Source organism: Aotus nancymaae, unplaced genomic scaffold (genome assembly GCF_030222135.1).
Source record: "Aotus nancymaae isolate 86718 unplaced genomic scaffold, 86718_ANA_hifiasm-v0.15.2.pri h1tg000099l, whole genome shotgun sequence".
NCBI classification, from domain to species: Eukaryota; Metazoa; Chordata; class Mammalia; order Primates; family Aotidae; genus Aotus; species Aotus nancymaae.
In genome coordinates, this window is record NW_026988514.1 from 1,264,860 (window position 1) to 1,281,085 (window position 16,226).

Sequence of the window (16,226 nt, forward strand, 5' to 3'; positions counted from 1 at the left end):
ACTCACTGAATCTCAACATAGATTCAACTCTCTTAGTTGAACGAACGACAGTAGAGCAGTTTCAAGGAAAAGTTTCTCCTGAGTTTTAGAGGAAGTTTACTGCTGTTTCATACGTATGCCGGCATTTGTCTGGAATGCCGGTTTTGGGATTCTGCACAGAAAGGGTTTGCAAACCGCTGAATCCACACGTGAGTTTATCACCGTCAGGTGAATGCACACATTGACAACCATTCAGTTAGATAGCTCCGTTATGGTTATAGAAGTGGATATTTCTCTATACAGCCTATGGTCCCATTCACTCAGGAATATCCCAACACAGCTAGTAGAAAAAACGTGTTTCTGACTCGCTGAATCTCAACATAGATTCAACTCTCTTAGGTGAACGAACGCACAGTAGAACAGTTTCAAGGAAACGTTGCTCCTGAGATTTAGACGAAGTTTACTGTTGTTTCGTACGTATGCCGGCACTGGGCTGTAAATGCTGGTTTCGGGATTCGGCATAATATATGTTTATAAACCGCTGAATCCACACGTGAGTTTAACTCCGTCAGTTGAATGCACACACTGTCAACCATTCAGTTAGATTGCTCCGTTTTGTTTATAGAAGTGGATATTTCTCTGTACAGCCTATGGTCCCATTCACTCGGGAATATCCCAACGCAGCTCCTAGAAGAAACGTGTTTCTGACTCGCTGAATCACAACGTAGATTGAACTCTCTTAGTCGAATGTACGCACAGCAGAGCAGTTTCAAGGAATCGTTTCTCCTGAGTTTTAGACGAAGTTTACTGCTGTTTCGTACTTATGCCGGCATTGGGCTGGAAATGCCGGTTTTGGGATTTTGCACAGAAAGGGTTTGCAAACCGCTGAATCCACACGTGAGTTTAACTCCGTCAGTTGAATGCACACATTGACAGTCATTCAGTTAGATAGCTCCGTTTTGGTTTTGGAAGCAGAAATTTCTCTGTAAAGCCTATGGTCCCATTCACTCGAGACTATCCCAACGCAGCTCCTAGAAGAAACGTGTTTCTGACTCGCTGAATTTCAACATAGATTCAACTCTCTTAGGTGAATGAAAGCACAGCAGAGCAGTTTCAAGGAAACGTTTCTCCTGAGTTTTAGACGAAGTTAACTGCTGTTTCGTACGTATGCCGGTTTTGGGCTGGAAATGCAGGTTTCGGGATTCGGCACAGAAAGGGTTTGCAAACCGTTGAATCCACACGTGAGTTTAACTACATCAGATGAATGCACACATTGACAACCATTCAGTTAGATAGCTCCGTTTTGGTTTTAGAAGCAGATATTTCTCTGTACAGCCTATGGTCCCATTCACTCGGAAATATCATAACGCAGCTCCTAGAAGAAACGTGTTAATGACTCGCTGAATCTCAACATAGATTAAACTCTCTTAGGTGAATGAACGCACAGCAGAGTAGTTTCAAGGAAACGTTTCTCCTGAGTTGTAGATGAAGTTAATCCTGTTTCGTACGTATGCCGGCATTGGTCTGGAAATGTCGGTTTTGGGATTCTGCACAGAAAGGGTTTGCAAACCGCTGAATCCACACGTGAGTTTAACTCCGTCAATGGAATGCACACATTGACAAGCATTCAGTTAGATAGCTCCGTTTTGGTTTTAGAAGCAGATATTTCTCTGTACAGCCTATGGTCCCATTCACTTGGGAATATCCCAATGCTGCTCCTAGAAGAAACGTGTTTCTGACTCGCTGAATCTCAACATAGATTCAACTCTCTTAGCTGAATGAACGCACAGCACAGCACATTCAAGGAAACGTTTCTCCTGAGTTTTAGACGAAGTTTACTGCTGTTTCGTGCGTATGCCGGCATTGGGCTGGAAATGCTGGTTTTGGGATTCTGCATAGAAATGCTTTGCAACCCGCTGAATCCACACTTGAGTTTAACTCCGTCATTGACTGCACACATTGAGAAACGTTCAGTTAGATAGCTCCGTTTTGGTTTTAGAAGCAGATATTTCTATGTACAGCCTATGGTCCGATTCACTCGAGAATATCCCAACGCAGCTCGTAGAAGAAACGGGTTTGTGACTCGCGGAATCTCAACATGGATTCAACCCTCTTACGTGAATTGATGCACAGCAGAGTAGTTTCAAGGAAACGTTTCTCCTGAATTTTAGACGAAGTTTACTGCTGTTTTGTATGTATGCCGGCATTGGGCTGGAAATGCCGGTTTTGCTATTCTGCACAGAAAGGGTTTGCAAACCGCTGAATCCACACGTGAGTTTAACTCCGTCAGTTGAATGCACAGATTGACAACCATTCAGTTAGATAGCTCCGTTTTGGTTTTAGAAGGTGATATTTCTCTGTACAGCCTATGGTCCCATTCACTCGGGAATATCCCAACTCAGCTCCTAAAAGAAACGTGTTTCTTACTCGCTGAAACTCAATGTAGATTCAACTCTCTAAGTTGAACAAACGAGAGTTGAGCAGTTTCAAGGAAACGTTTCTCCTGAGTTTTAGACGAAGTTTGCTGCTATTTCGTACGTATGCCGGCATTGAGCTGGAAATGCCGGTTTCGGGATTAGGCACAGAAAGGGTTTTCAAACCGCTGAAACCACACGTGAGTTTAACTCCATCAGTTGAATGCACATATTGACATCCATTCAGTTAGATAGCTCCGTTTTGGTTATTGAAGCGGATATTTCTCTTTACAGCCTATGGTCCCATTCACTCGGGAATATCCCAACGTAGCTCCTAGAATAAACGTGTTTCTGACTCGCTGAATCTCAACATAGATTCAACTCTCTTAGGTGAACGAAAGCACAGCAGAGCAGTTTCACGGAAACGTTTCTCCTGAGTTTTAGACGAAGTTTACTGCATTTTCATACGTATGCCGGCATTGGGCTGGAAATGCCGGTTTTGGGATCCTGCACAGACAGGGTTTGCAACCCGCTGAATCCACACGTGAGTTTAACTCCGTCAGTTGAATGCACACATTGACAACCATTCAGTTAGAAAGCTCCGTTTTGGTTTCAGAAGAAGATATTTCTCTGTACAGCCTATGGTCCCATTCACTCGGGAATATCCCAACCCAGCTCCTAGAAGAAACGTGTTTCTGACTCGCTGAATCTCAACATAGATTCAACTCTCTTAGGTGAACGAACGCACAGCAGAGCAGTTTCAAGGAAACGTTTCTCCTGAGTTTTACACGAAGTTTACTGCTGTTTCATACGTATGCCGGCATTTGGCTGGAATGCCGCTTTTGGGATTCTGCACAGAAAGGTTTTGCAAACCGCTGAATCCACACGTGAGTTTATCACCGTCAGGTGAATGCACACATTGACAACCATTCAGTTAGATAGCTCCGTTATGGTTATAGAAGCGGATATTCCTCTATACAGCCTATGGTCCCATTCACTCAGGAATATCCCAACACAGTTAGTTGAAGAAACCTGTTTCTGACTCGCTGAATCTCAACATAGATTCAACTCTCTTAGGTGAACGAACGCAGAGTAGAACAGTTTCAAGGAAACGTTGCTCCTGAGATTTAGACGAGGTTTACTGTTGTTTCGTACGTATGCCGGCGTTGGGCTGTAAATGCTGGTTTCGGGATTCGGCACAAAAAAGGTTTGTAAACCGCTGAATCCACACGTGAGTTTAACTCCGTCAGTTGAATGCACACACTGTCAAACATTCAGTTAGATTGCTCCGTTTTGTTTATAGAAGTGGATATTTCTCTGTACAGCCTTTGGTCCCATTCCCTCGGGAATATCCCAACGCAGCTCCAAGAAGAAACGTGTTTCTGACTCGCTGAATCACAACGTAGATTGAACTCTCTTAGTCGAATGAACGCACAGCACAACAGTTTCAAGGAATCGTTTCTCCTGAGTTTTAGACGAAGTTTACTGCTGTTTCGTACTTATGCCGGCATTGGGCTGGAAATGCCGGTTTTGGGATTCTGCACAGAAAGGGTTTGCAAACCGCTGAATCCACACGTGAGTTTAACTCCGTCAGTTGAATGCACACATTGACAGTCATTCAGTTAGATAGCTCCGTTTTGGTTTTGGAAGCAGATATTTCTCTGTACAGCCTAAGGTCCCATTCACTCGGGAATATCCCAACCCAGCTCCTAGAAGAAACGTGTTTCTTACTCGCTGAAACTCAATGTAGATTCAACTCTCTAAGATGAACAAACGAGAGTCGAGCAGTTTCAAGGAAACGTTTCTCCTGAGTTTTAGACGAAGTTTACTGCTGTTTCGTACGTATGCCGGCATTGGGCTGGAAATGCCGGTTTTGGGATTCTGCACAGAAAGGGTTTGCAAACCGCTGAATCCACCCGTGAGTTTAACTGCGTCAGTTGAACGAACACATTGACAACCATTCAGTTAGATAGCTCCGTTTTGGTTATAGAAGCGGATATTTCACTTTACAGCCCATTGTCCCATTCACTCGGGAATATCCCAACGCAGCTCCTCGAAGAAACGTGTTTCTGACTTGCTGAATCTCAACATAGATTCAACTCTCTTAGGTGAATGAACGCACAGCATAGCAGTTTCCAGGAAACGTTTCTCCTGAGTTTTAGACGAAGTTTACTGCTGTTTACTACGTATCCCGGCATTGGGCTGGAAATGCCGGTTTTGGGATTCTGCACAGAATGTGTTTGCAAACCGCTGAATCCACACGTGAGTTTAACTCCGTCAGTTGAATGCACACATTGACAAGGATTCAGTTAGATAGCTCCGTTTCGGTTTTAGAAGCAGATATTTCTCTTTTCAGCCTATGGTCCCATTCACTCAGGAATATCCCAACGCAGCTCCTATAAGAAACGTGTTTCTGACTCGCTGAATCTCAACATAGATTCAACTCTCTTAGGTGAGCGAACGCACAGCAGAGCACTTTCAAGGAAACGTTTCTACTGAGTTTCAGACCAAGTTTACTGCAGTTTCATACGTATGCCGGCATTGGGCTGGAAATGCCGGTTTCGGGATTAGGCACAGAAAGGGTTTTCAAACCGCTGAATCCACACGTGAGTTCAACTCCATCAGTTGAATGCACACATTGACAACCATTCAGTTAGATAGCTCCGTTTTGGTTTTAGAAGCAGATATTTCTCTGTACAGCCTATGGTCCAATTCACTCCGGAATATCCCAACGCATCTCCTAGAAGAATCATGTTTCTGATTCGCTGAATCTCTACATAGATTCAACTCTCTTAGGTGAAGGAAAGCACAGCAGAGCAGTTTCAAGGAAACGTTTCTCATGAGTTTTAGACGAAGTTTACTGCTGTTTCGTACGTATCCCGCATTGGGCTTGAAATGATGGTTTTGGTATTCTGCACAGAAAGGGTTTGCAAACCGCTGAATCCACACGTGAGTTTAACTCCGTCAGTTGAATGCTCACATTGGCAACCATTCAGTTAGATACCTCCATTTTGGTTTTAGAAGCAGATATTTCTCTGTACAGCCTATGGTACCATTCACTCGGGTATATCCCAATGCTGCTCCTAGAAGAAACGTGTTTCCTACTCGCTGAATCTCAACATAGATTCAACTCTCTTAGGTGAACGAACGCACAGCACAGCACATTCAAGGAACCGTTTCTCCTGAGTTTTAGAAGAAGTTTACTGCTGTTTCGAACGTATGCCGGCATTGGGCTGGAAATGCCGGTTTGGGGATTCTGCACAGAAAGGGTTTGCAAACCGCTGAATCCACACGTGAGTTTAACTCCATCAGTTGAATGCACATATTAACAACCATTCAGTTAGATAGCTCCGTTTTGGTTATGGAAGCGGATATATCTCTTTACAGCCTATGGTCCCATTCACTCGAGAATATCCCAACGCAGTTCCTAGAAGAAACGTGTTTCTGACTCGCTGAATCTCAACATAGATTCAACTCTCTTAGGTGAATGAAAGCACAGCAGAGCAGTTTCAAGGAAACGTTCCTCTTGAGTTTTAAACGAAGTTTACTGCTGTTTCGTACGTATGCCGGCATTGGGCTGGAAATGCCGGTTTTGGGATTCTGCACAGAAAGGGTTTGCAAACCGCTGAATCCACACGTGAGTTTAACTCCGTCAGTTGAATACACACATTGACAACCATTCAGTTACATAGCTCCGTTATGGTTATAGAAACAGATATTTCCCTTTACAGCCTATGGTCCCATTCACTCGGGAGTATCCCAACGCAGCTCCTAGAAGAAACGTGTTTGTGACTCGCGGAATCTCAACATGGATTCAACTCTCTTACGTAAATTGACGCACAGCAGAGCAGTTTCAAGGAAACGTTTCTCCTGACTTTTAGACGAAGTTTACTGCTGTTTCATAGGTATGCCGGGATTGGGTTGGAAATGCCGGTTTTGGGATTCTGCAGACAAAGGGTTTGTAAATGGCTGAATCCACACGTGATTTAACTCCGTCAGTTGAATGCACACATTGACGACCATTCAGTTAAATAGTTCCGTTTTTGATTTAGAAGCAGATATTTTTCTTTACAGCCTATGCTCCGATTCGCTCGGGAATATCCCAACGCAGCTCCTAGAAGAAACGTGTTTCTCACTCGCTGAACCTCAACATAGATTCAACTCTCTTAGGAGAACGAACGACAGTCGAGCAGTTTCAAGGAAACGTTTCTCTTGAGTTTTAGACGAAGTTTACTGCTGTTTGGTACGTATGCCGGCATTGGGCTGGAAATGCCGGTTTTGGGATTCTGCACAGAAAGGGTTTGCAAACCGCTGATTCCACACGTGAGCTTAACTCCATCACTTGAATGCACACATTGATCACCATTCAGTTAGATAGCTCCGTTATCGTTATAGAAGCAGATATTTCTCTTTACAGCCTATGGTCCCATTCACTCGGGACTATCCCAACGCAGCTCCTAGAAGAAACGTGTTTCTGACTCGCTGAATCTCAACATAGATTCAACTCTCTTAGGTGAATGAACGCACAGCAGAGCAGTTTCAAGGAAACGTTTCTCCTGAGTTTTAGACGAAGTTTTCTGCTGTTTCGTACGTATCACGGCGTTGGGCTGGAAATGCCGGTTTTGGGATTTTGCACAGAAAGGGTTTGCAAACCGCTGAATCCACACGTGAGTTTAACTCTGTCAGATGAATGCACACATTGACAACCATTCAGTTAGATAACTCCGTTTTCGTTTTAGAAGCAGATATTTCTCTGTACAACCTATGGTCCAATTCACTCAGGAATATCCCAACGCAGCTCCTAGAAGAAACGTGTTTCTGATTCACGGAATCTCAACATAGATTCAACTCTCTTAGGTGAATGAACGCACAGCAGAGCACTTTCAAGGAAACGTTTCTCCTGAGTTTTAGACGAAGTTTACTGCTGTTTCGTACGTATGCCGGCGTTGGCCTGGAAATGCCGGTTTTGGGATTCTGCACAGAAAGGGTTTTCAACCCGCTGAATCCACACGTGAGTTTAACTCCGTCTGTTAAATGCACACATTGACGATCATTCAGTTAGAAAGCTCCGTTTTTGTTTTAGAAGCAGATATTTTTCTTTACAGCCTATGGTCCGATTCACTCGGGAATATCCCAACGCAGCTCCTAGAAGAAACGTGTTTCTGACTCGCTGAATCTCAACATAGATTCAACTCTCTTAGGTGAACGAACGACAGCCGAGCAGTTTCAAGGAATCGTTTCTCTTGAGTTTTAGACGAAGTTTACTGCTGTTTCGTACGTATGCCGGCATTGGGCTGGAAATGCCGGTTTTGGGATTCTGCACAGAACGGGTTTGCAAACCGCTGAATCCACACGTGAGTTTAACTCCTTCAGTTGAATGCACATATTGACAACCATTCAGTTAGATAGCTCCGTTATGGTTATAGAAGCGGATATTTCTCTTTACAGCCTATGGTCCCATTCACTCGGGACTATCCCAACGCAGCTCCTAGAAGAAACGTGTTTGTGACTCGCGGAATCTCAACATGGATTCAACTCTCTTACGTGAATTGACGCACAGTGGAGCAGTTTCAAGGAAACGTTTCTCCTGAGTTTTAGACGAAGTTTACTGCTGTTTCATACGTATGCTGGCATTGGGCTGGAAATGCTGGGTTCGGGATTTTGCACAGAAAGGGTTTGCAAACCGCTGAATCCACACGTGAGTTTAACTCCGTCAGTTGAATGCACACATTGACAACCATTCAGTTAGATAGCTCCGTTTTCGTTTTAGAAGCAGATATTTCTCTGTACAGCCTATGGTCCCATTCACTCGGGAATATCCCAATGCAGCTCCTAGAAGAAACGTGTTTCTGACTGGCTGAATCTCAACATAGATTCAACTCTCTTAGGTGAATGAACGCACAGCCGAGCAGTTTCAAGGAAACGTTTCTTCTGAGTTTTAGACAAAGTTTACTGCTGTTTCGTACATATGACGGAATTGGGCTGGAAATTCCGGTTTTGGGATTATGGACAGAAAGGGTTTGCAAACCGCTGAATCCACACGTGAGTTTAACTCTGTCAGTTCAATGCACACATTGACAACCATTCAGTTAGATAGCTCCGTTTTGGTTTTAGAAGCAGATGTTTCTCTGTAAAGCCTATGGTCCCATTCACTCGGGAATATCCCAACACAGCTCCTAGAAGAAACGTGTTTCTGACTCGCTAAATCTCAACATAGATTCAACTCTCTTAGGTGAATGAAGGCAGAGCAGAGCAGTTTCAAGGAAACGTTTCTCCAGAGTTTTAGATGAAGTTAATGCTGTTTCGTACGTATGCCGGCATTGGGCTGGAAATGCCGGTTTTGGGATTTTGCACAGAAAGGGTTTGCAAACCGCTGAATCCACACGTGAGTTTAACTCTGTCAGATGAATGCACACATTGACAACCATTCAGTTAGATAACTCCGTTTTCGTTTTAGAAGCAGATATTTCTCTGTACAACCTATGGTCCAATTCACTCAGGAATATCCCAACGCAGCTCCTAGAAGAAACGTGTTTCTGATTCACGGAATCTCAACATAGATTCAACTCTCTTAGGTGAATGAACGCACAGCAGAACACTTTCAAGGAAACGTTTCTCCTGAGTTTTTGACGAAGTTTACTGCTGTTTCGTACGTATGCCGGCGTTGGCCTGGAAATGCCGGTTTTGGGATTCTGCACAGAAAGGGTGTTCAACCCGCTGAATCCACACGTGAGTTTAACTCCGTCTGTTAAATGCACACATTGACGATCATTCAGTTAGAAAGCTCCGTTTTTGTTTTAGAAGCAGATATTTTTCTTTACAGCCTATGGTCCGATTCACTCGGGAATATCCCAACGCAGCTCCTAGAAGAAACGTGTTTCTGACTCGCTGAATCTCAACATAGATTCAACTCTCTTAGGTGAACGAACGACAGCCGAGCAGTTTCAAGGAATCGTTTCTCTTGAGTTTTAGACGAAGTTTACTGCTGTTTCGTACGTATGCCGGCATTGGGCTGGAAATGCCGGTTTTGGGATTCTGCACAGAACGGGTTTGCAAACCGCTGAATCCACACGTGAGTTTAACTCCTTCAGTTGAATGCACATATTGACAACCATTCAGTTAGATAGCTCCGTTATGGTTATAGAAGCGGATATTTCTCTTTACAGCCTATGGTCCCATTCACTCGGGACTATCCCAACGCAGCTCCTAGAAGAAACGTGTTTGTGACTCGCGGAATCTCAACATGGATTCAACTCTCTTACGTGAATTGACGCACAGTGGAGCACTTTCAAGGAAACGTTTCTCCTGAGTTTTAGACGAAGTTTACTGCTGTTTCATACGTATGCTGGCATTGGGCTGGAAATGCTGGGTTCGTGATTTTGCACAGAAAGGGTTTGCAAACCGCTGATTCCACACGTGAGTTTAACTCCGTCAGTTGAATGCACACATTGACAACCATTCAGTTAGATAGCTCCGTTTTCGTTTTAGAAGCAGATATTTCTCTGTACAGCCTATGGTCCCATTCACTCGGGAATATCCCAATGCAGCTCCTAGAAGAAACGTGTTTCTGACTGGCTGAATCTCAACATAGATTCAACTCTCTTAGGTGAATGAACGCACAGCCGAGCAGTTTCATGGAAACGTTTCTTCTGAGTTTTAGACAAAGTTTACTGCTGTTTCGTACATATGACGGAATTGGGCTGGAAATTCCGGTTTTGGGATTCTGGACAGAAAGGGTTTGCAAACCGCTGAATCCACACGTGAGTTTAACTCCGTCAGTTCAATGCACACATTGACAACCATTCAGTTAGATAGCTCCGTTTTGGTTTTAGAAGCAGATGTTTCTCTGTAAAGCCTATGGTCCCATTCACTCGGGAATATCCCAACACAGCTCCTAGAAGAAACGTGTTTCTGACTCGCTGAATCTCAGCATAGATTCAACTCTCTTAGGTGAATGAAGGCAGAGCAGAGCAGTTTCAAGGAAACGTTTCTCCAGAGTGATAGATGAAGTTAATGCTGTTTCGTACGTATGCCGGCATTGGGCTGGAAATGCCGGTTTTGGGATTCTGCACAGAAAGGGTTTACAAACCGCTGAATCCATACGTGAGTTTAACTCCGTCAGTTGAATGCACACATTGACAACCATTCAGATAGGCAGCTCCGTTTCGGTTTTAGAAGCAGATATTTCTCTGTACTGCCTATGGTCCTATTCACTTGGGAATATCCCAACGCAGCTCCTCGAAGAAACGTGTTTCTGACTCACTGAATCTCAACATAGATTCAACTCTCTTAGGTGAATGAACGCACAGCAGAGCAGTTTCAAGGTATCGTTTCTCCTTAGTTTTAGACGAAGTTTACTTCTGTTTCGTACGTTTGACGGCATTGGGTTGGAAATGCCGGGTTTGTGATTCTGTAGACAAAGGGTTTGCAAATGGATGCATTCTCAGGTGAGATTTACTCCGTCAGTTGAATGCACACATTGACGACCATTCAGTTAAATAGCTCCGTTTTTGTTTCAGAAGCAGATATTTTCCTTTACAGCCTATGCTCCGATTCACTCGGGAATATCCCAACGCAGCTCCTAGAAGAAACGTGTTTCTCACTCGCTGAACATCAAAATAGATTCAACTCTCTTAGGTGAACGAACGACAGTCGAGCAGTTTCAAGTAAACGTGTCTCTTGAGTTTTAGACGAAGTTTACTGCTGTTTCGTACGTATGCCGGCATTGGGCTGGAAATGCCGGTTTTGGGATTCTGCACAGAAAGGGTTTGCAAACCGCTGAAACCACACGTGAGTTTAACTCCGTCAGTTGAATGCACACATTGACAACCATTCAGTTAGATAGCTCCGTTATGGTTATAGAAGCGGATATTTCTCTTTACAGCCTATGATCCCATTCACTCGGGACTATCCCAACGCAGCTCCTAGAAAAAACGTGTTTGTGGCTCGCGGAAACTCAACATGGATTCAATTCTCTTACGTAAATTGCCGCACAGCAGAGCAGTTTCAAGGAAACGTTTCTCCTGAGTTTTAGAAGAAGTTTACGGCTGTTTCATACGTATACCGACATTGGGCTGGAAATGCTGGTTTCGGGATTTTGCACAGAAAGGGTTTGCAAACCGCTGAATCCACATGTGAGTTTATCTCCGTCAGTTGAATGCACACATTGACAACCATTCAGTTAGATAGCTCCGTTTTGGTTATAGAAGCGGATACTTCTCTTTACAGCCTATGGTCCCATTCACTCGGGAATATCCCAACGCAGCTCCTAGAAGAAACGTGTTTCTGACTCGCTGAATCTCAACATAGATTCAACTCTCTTAGGTGAATGAATGCACAGCAGAGCAGTTTCAAGGAAACGTTTCTCCTGAGTTTTAGACGAAGTTTACTGCTGTTTCGTATGTATGCCGGCATTGGGCTGGAAATGCTGCTTTTGGGATTCTGCATAGAAATGCTTTGCAACCCGCTGAATACACACGTGAGTTTAACTCCGTTAGTTGAATGCACACATTGACAACCACTCGCTGAATCTCAACATAGATTCAACTCTCTTAGGTGAACGAACGCACAGCCGAGCAGTTTCAGGGAAACGTTTCTTCTGAGTTTTAGATAAAGTTTACTGCTGTTTCGTACATATGACTGAATTGGGCTGGAAATGCCGGTTTTGGGATGCTGGACAGAAAGGGTTTGCAAACCGCTGAATCCACACGTGAGCTTAACTCCGTCAGTTCAATGCACACATTGACAACCATTCAGTTAGATAGCACCGTTTTGGTTTTAGAAGCAGATGTTTCTCTGTATATCCTATGGTCCCATTCACTCGGAAATATCCCAACAGAGCTCCTAGAAGAAACGTGTTTCTGACTCGCTGAATCTCAACATAGATTCAACTCTCTTAGGTGAATGAAGGCAGAGCAGAGCAGTTTCAAGGAAACGTTTCTCCTGAGTTTTAGATGAAGTTAATACTGTTTCGTACGTATGCCGGCATTGGGCTGGAAATGCCGGTTTTGGGATTCTGCACAGAAAGGGTTTACAAACCGCGGAATCCAAACGTGAGTTTAACTCCGTCAGTTGAATGCACACAATGACAATCATTCAGTTAGGTAGCTCTGTTTCGGTTTTAGAAGCAGATATTTCTCTGTACAGCCTATGGACCCATTAACTCGGGAATATCCCAACGCAGCTCCTCGAAGAAACGTGTTTCTGACTCGCTGAATCTCAACATAGATTCAACTCTCTTAGGTGAAGGAACGCACAGCAGAACAGTTTCAAGGAAACGTTTCTCCTGAGTTTTAGACGAAGTTTACTGCTGTTTCCTACGTATGCCGGCATTGGGCTGGAAATGCCGGTTTTGGGATTCTGCACAGAAAGGGTTTGCAAACCGTTGTACCACAGGTGAGTTTAACTCTGTCAGTTGAATGCACACATTGACAACCATTCAGTTAGATAGCTCGGTTTTGGTTTTAGAAGCAGATATTTCTCTGTACAACCTATGGGCCCATTCACTCCGGAATATCCCAACGCAGGACCTAGAAGAAACGTGTTTCTGACTCGCTGAATCTCAACATAGTTTCAAATATCTTTGGTGAACGAACGCACAGCAGAGCAGTTTCAAGGTATGGTTTCTCCTGATTTTTAGACGAAGTTTACTGCTGTTTCGTACGTATGCCGGCATTGGACTAGAAATGCCGGTTTTGGGATTCTGCACAGAAAGGGTTTGCAAACCGCTGTATCCACACGTGAGTTTAACTCTGTCAGTTGAATGCACACATTGACAACCATTCAGTTAGATAGCTCCGTTTTGGTTTTAGAAGCAGATATTTCTCTGTACAACCTATGGGCCAATTCACTCTGGAATATCCCAACGCAGCCCCTAGAAGAAACGTGTTTCTGACTCGCTGAATCTCAACATAGATTCAACTCTCTTAGGTGAACGAAAGCACATCAGAGCAGTTTCAAGGAAAGTTTTCTCCTGAGATTTAGAATAAGTTTACTGCTCTTTCGTACGTATGTCGGCATTGAGCTGGAAATGCCGGTTTTGGGATTCTGCATAGAAAGGGTTTGCAACACGCTGAATCCACACGTGAGTTTAACTCTGTCAGTTGAATGCACACATTGACAACCATTCAGTTAGATAGCCCCGTTTTGGTTTTAGAAGCAGATATTTCTCTGTACAACCTATGGTCCCATTCACTCGGGAATATCCCAACGCAGCTCCTAGAAGAAACGTGTTTCTGACTCGCTGAATCTCAACATAGATTCAACTCTCTTAGCTGAAGGAACGCACAGCAGAGCAGTTTCAAGGAAACGTATCTCCTGAGCTTTAGACGAAGTTTACTGCTGTTTCCTACATATGCCGGCATTGGGCTGGAAATGCCGGTTTTGGGATTCAGCACAGAAAGGGTTTGCAAACCACTGAATCCACATGTTAATTTACCTCCGTCAGATGAATGCACACATTGACAACCATTCAGTTAGATAGCTAAGTTTTGGTTTTAGGAGCAGATATTTCTCTGTACGGACTATGGTCACATTCACTCGGGAATATCCCAACGCAGCTCCTAGAAGCAACGTGTTTCTGACGCGCTGAATCTCAACATAGATTCAACTCTCTTAGGAGAATTAACGCACAGCAGAGCAGTTTCAAGGCAACATTTCTCCTGAGTTTTAGACGAAGCTTACTGCTGTTTCGTCCATATGCCGGCATTGGGCTGGAAATGCCGGTTTTGGGATTCTGCACAGAAAGGGTTTGGAAACCGCTGAATCCACACGTAAGTTTAACTCCGTCAGTTGAATGCACACATTGACAGCCATTCAGTTAGATAGTTCCGTGTTGGTTTTAGAAGTAGATAATTCTCTGTACAGCTTATGGTCCCATTCACTCGAGAATATCCCAACGCCGCTTGTATAAGAAACGTGTTTCGGACTCGCTGAATCTCAACATACATTCAATTGTCTTAGGTGAACGAACGGACAGCAGAGCAGTTCCAAGGAAAGGTTTCTCATGAGATTTAGACGAAGTTTACTGCAGTTTCTTACGTATGCCGGGATTGGGCAGGAAATGCCGGTTTTGGGATTCTGTACAGAAAGGGTTTGCAAACCGCTGAATCCAAACGTGAGTTTAACTCTGTCAGTTGAATGCACACACTGACAACCATTCAGTCAGATAGCTCCGTTTTGGTTTTAGAAGCAGATATTTCTCTGTACAACCTCAGCGCCCATTCACTCCGGAATATCCCAACGCAGCTCCTAGAAGAAAAGTGTTTCTGACTCGCTGAATCTCAACATAGATTCAACACTTTTAGTTGAACGAACGCATAGCAGAGAAGTTTCAAGGAAACGTTTCTCCTGAGTTTTAGACGAAGTGTACTGCTGTTTCGTCCGTATGCCGGCATTGGGCTGGAAATGCCGGTTTTGGGATTCTGCACAGAAAGGTTTTGCAAACCGCTGAATCCACACGTGAGTTTAACTCCGTCAGTTGAATGCACACATTGACAATCATTCAGTTAGATAGCTCCGTTTTGGTTTTAGAAACAGATATTTCTCTGTACAGCCTATGGTCCCATTCACTCGGGAATATCCTAACGCAGCTCCTAGAAAAAACGTGTTTCTGACGCGCTGAATCTCAACATAGATTCAACTCTCTAAGGTGAATTAACACACAGCAGAGCAGTTTCAAGGCAACATTTCTCCTGAGTTTTAGACGAAGCTAACTGCTGCTTCGTACGTATTCTGGCATTGGTCTGGAAATGCCGGTTTTGGGATTCGGCACAGAAAGTGCTTGCAACCTGCTGAATCCAAACGTGAGTTTAACTCCGTCAGTTGAATGCACACATTGACAATCATTCAGTTAGATAGCTCCGTTTTGGTTTTAGAAGCAGATATTTCTCTGTACAGCCTATGGTCCCATTCACTAGGGAATACCCCAACGCAGCTCCTAGATGAAACGTGTTTCTGACTCGCTGCATCTCAACATAGATTCAACTCTCTTAGGTGAATGAACGCACAGCCGAGCAGCTTCAAGGAAACGTTTATCCTGAGTTTTAGACGAAGTTTACTGCTGTTTCCTACGTATGCCGGCATTGGGCTGGAAATGCCGGTTTTCGGATTCTGCACAGAAAGGGTTTGCAAGCCGCTGAATCCACACGTGATTTTAACTCCGTCAGTTGAATGCACACATTGAAAACCATTCAGTTAGATAGCTCCATTTTGGTTTAAAAGCAGATATTTCTCTATACAGCGTATGGTCCCATTCACTCGAGAATATCCCAACGCAGCTCTTATAGGAAACGTGTTTCTGACTCGCTGAATCTCAACATAATTTCAAATCTCTTTGGTTAACGAACGTACAGCAGAGCAGTTTCAAGGTATGGTTTCTCCTGAATTTTAGACGAAGTTTACTGCTGTTTCGTACGTATGCCGGCATTGGACTGGAAATGCCGGATTTGGGATTCTGCACAGAAAGGGTTTGCAAACCGCTGTATCCACACGTGAGTTTAACTCTGTCAGTTGAATGCACACATTGACAACCATACAGTTAGATAGCTCCGTTTTGGTTTTAGAAGCAGATATTTCTCTCTACAACCTATGCGCCCATTCACTCCGGAATATCCCAACGCAGCTCCTAGAAGAAACGTGTTTCTGACTCGCTGAATCTCAACATAGATTCAACTCTCTTAGGTGAACGAACGCACATCAGAGCAGTTTCAAGGAAAGGTTTCTCCTGAGTTTTAGACGAAGTTTACTGCTGTTTCGTACGTATGCCGGCATTGGGCTGGAAATGCCGGTTTTGGGATTCTGCACAGAAAGGCTTTGCAACCCGCTGAATCCACA